Below are 4,078 nucleotides of genomic sequence, written 5' to 3' on the forward strand. Positions count from 1 at the left end.
ATATCCCAGATAGTTGTCTCTTTACTGAGAGCTATCAGTGTGAGCTGGAGAGGAAAAAGATGAGTTAGTGCTTTTGGGAGGGGGGAGAAGAAAGAAGCAGATCACAAAAGCTGGTGTCAAGCTAGGATCAGTACACTCCTTAAGGCAAGCTGCATGAAGAATGAATTACGAATTGGTGAACATCCAAACACACCTTCCTCTCATGAAAGCTGATCTCAGCCCCAAGGGATACAGAAGGCATTTACAGTAGCACCCAGCATTCAGCACATCTCTGAGTGCTCAGACGGCCCGGTGCCGAGCTCTGGTGAAGTGTGTCGCCGGCAGAGTGTCCTCCAATATCCAGGAAAGACACAAAAACAAGGATTGTTTCAACTATGGCTTGGAGCCAGTGGCTTCAGTCATGCAGAGCTAATAGATCAGCTGCTGCTGCCCTGCTTACCCAAACACTCAGCTGAGGTTACAGTTTCTCGCTTTGTTTTATTTATTTTTTTAAAGATAATTATCTTATCATGGGAGCCTGGGACTGTCATGCAACATTTACAAAAGCAGAAATAACATGGGATTTGGAGAAATGATTTCAGCTACTCCTAAGGGAATAAGATACGTTTTTTAAAATCAAAGGGTCATTGTTTTCTGTGACAAGTTAGCTCTACCTCTAGGGAGTTCATATCCTTCCGAGTCCCCTCTCTCCCAAGAGCCGCTGTGTCATGTTTATTATACTATACAGTCAAGCCTGCTTATTGTCAACTTCCACTGAATACAATTTTTTCCCTCTTAAATGGGATTTTCCAATAAATGGAAAGCCAAACCAACGAGGTAGAAGATTTTTTCCCCTCAATCCTTTATGGATAAAGAATAATGTCTATCCCCTCAGTACCCATTTTCCAAAATCATAGATATAACCTTAGAACAAAGAAAAACTACATCAAAGGTGCACTGATTTTATAGTTTGCATTTAGCGTACCCTTGAATCTGTTCATACATAGAACCAGTAGTTAATGAAAAACTCATTTGTTCTGAGTACTTCAGCCAACATATAGTATTGTTTGAGACAGGAGAAGTGTTTTACAATTGACTATATATAGAAAAATGTTTGACAGTTGATATTTAACAGGCATATAAATATGATGCTCATACAAAATAGTTTAATTTAGTGCAGAGACTATACTTTCAAATTAATAGGATATTCCATTAACTACATTTTTTTAAGTGGGCTTGATCATGTTCTGAAAATCTGATTTTAATAGAAGTCCTTAAAGGCAATTAACCTGACTAATCTCTAGCACACAAAAACAAGTGAGGGAATATAGAAAAATGGGGGGAGGGATAGCTCAGTGGTTTGAGCACTGGCCTGCTAAACCCAGGGTTGTGAGTTCAATCCTTGAGGTGGCCATTTAGGGATCTGGGCCAAAAATTGGGGATTGGTCCTGCTTTGAGCAGGGGCTTGGACTAGATGACCTCCTGAGGTCCCTTCCAAGCCTGATATTCCATGATTCTATGAATGGGGAAAGCATGGGATCTGCACACACATATATTTTCTTGACATGCAGCAGGGAGGGAAGATACTGTGTGTATATTTTCGGTGGATGTTCCAAATGCAAAGGCAGATAAGGAGACAAAGGCTACGCATCTACCCTATGTCCTAGGGGTGTGATTCCCAGCTCGCATAGACACACTCATGCAAGCTCTCATTGAGCGCTAAAAATATGAGTCTACTCAGGGTAGCATGGGCAATGGCAAGAGGCAGCACAGACTAGCTACGCCCATAGGATTCAGGCAGTTTTGTACTTGGCACAGCTAGCCCGCTCTGCCGCCCTCCACCGCCCGTGCTACCCTGGCTACCCCATCGTAGCGGGCTAGCTCGGTGACAGCTCTCACGGATTTGTCTTCGTGAGCTGGGAATCACGCCCCTAGCTCAACTTGTTTGACTTTACTAGGGTAGGGTTGCTTCTAGTTCAATACTCAATAAGACATTTCCACTGCTCGGGGGAAACTGATTCTAGTCTTAAGATGACAGACAGGCTGTTCCTTTCATGCCAATCTCCGAGATAGCAAAACAAAATCCATGGGCAAAGGCTGGTAAAATTTGGCTGCAATTAAGGACATTATATTGGAAAGATCCTACAGTTAGTTTTCCTTATCCATGTACTAACTCCCCATATAATCCAAATTTATTCATGACCACTTTCAGAATGGCAAGCCAATGGCTTTCAAATAACTAGAGCCTGAATGTTCTGTTTCAGGCAGGACCTTTCCTGACCCCTAGCAGGAACTCAATTGTAACCCCTCTGAATACAGGGCCTATGGCAGACAGAAAAAGAAGCTGAAGTTTGGATGTTATTTACTAATGACCCTCAGTCAAAGCTCTTCTCTGACTTGCTCACTTCAGTTACATCTCATCAAATTGACTTCTTGGAATCAGGTTACTTCTCATCCTGTATCAGTCTTACTGAGAGAATCAGTCAAATGACTTCTTAAAACACAGTATCACCAGGCCTTTAGTGTATGTAGCTGGACCAATGCTTCTAATCAGATTCTGAATTTTTGGTCCACAAAATGAGGTAATTGGTCAAAATTCAAGTTTACAGCCCAGGTCAGCCACCAAGTGAGAAATTAATATTGAGAACAGGGCTGCCAGCACTCAACATCTACAAATATATCTGATATGTCCAAGTTGTCAGCATTTCTCACCTGCTCTTTTCATCACGAGTGTCAATAATTAGAAGCTCCCTCCATGACAGCCTCCAGATAAGCTGCTCAGAGATGATCCTGGGCCCAAGAAATTTCTGAACTTTAGCTAACATCACTTGTTCCTGATCTAGTAGAGGTCTCACACCTGATTTCCATTCCCCAGTGTGTTTTATTCCCTTGGGCAGTGCACATTTCAGCCGACCTACTCATCTTGAAATAGATTTTGTTCTTTGAACTATAAAGGCAAAAGAAAAGGTTCACATATTCAAAAGATATATCGTTTTTAACCAAACCTAAAAAACCCTGCAGTTATTTACCTAACAGCCATTTAAACATGTAGCAAAACTCCACTGATTAACTCTTTATGTAAAGATAGGGTTTTAAATTTGTACATCTGGAATGCAACTTCCATAGTTCCAGCACTGCTCAGACATGACAGGATCTCTCTGTAGGGCAGCACATTCAGCACAAGGTCATCTGTGATATATAGGATAAGCCATTACTATTACTGCCTGAGAGACTCACAGTGAGGCCACAAAAGAGCAAGACCCATGAGAGCCCATAGCACAAAATGAGACTTTAAAAGATGAAACTTGCTTCTCTTAACACAAAGCAATAGTATCAGAAATGTCCCAGATCAAAGGTTAGGGGCAGAGAGGAAGATGTGAGTGATGACACTGCATAGCATTAAGTGATGCTGGATACTTACACATCTCAGCTACATGTAATGATGTAAGGCAGAAGTCAAAAGGTCATGTGCCTTTAACCAATGAAAAAGTGGAAGTATATGACCCCTCCCAATCTAATCAGTGAAGAGATAAACCTTCCCTTTAAATTGCCCTGCCCAGAACAGTGTGGGTTCATCTGCATAAGAACCTCTCAACAAAGCAGTGTTATTATCCTCAGATAACACCCCCCAAGCAGTGTAGTTTCAACAGTACAAGCATAATCCTCCATGGAAGAGCAGTGCACTCCATAGTAAGCCAGCATGGCTATCACACCTCTCATACTGTAGATACACTGCAGAGCACTGTAGATACACCTGTGTAACACCTCTCCCTAAGCAGAAAGTAATGGGAAAATGCCAGTGTGCTGGTAATTCTGTAGAGTTTTTGGTGAACAGGGTGACTAGACTGGATATCTGCAGTCAGAATCTTCCCCAGAGAATCAGGTGATTTACTTCACAATTCCGATTTTAGAAATGCTCACAATCTGAGGGAGAGGAACATTGGTCAGACAGGTATATAAATGGTGAAGCCCAAGAGCTTTGTTTGGGACAAGAAAGGCTGTCCGTTTACAGTAGACATCATTTTAAGCAGATATACACTGATATTCATTGTGATTTGGTTCCATTACAACAGGATTTCTTCCTGGCTGGGACTTGGTA

This window comes from Lepidochelys kempii, chromosome 17, assembly GCF_965140285.1.
Source record: "Lepidochelys kempii isolate rLepKem1 chromosome 17, rLepKem1.hap1, whole genome shotgun sequence".
NCBI lineage: Eukaryota > Metazoa > Chordata > Testudines > Cheloniidae > Lepidochelys > Lepidochelys kempii.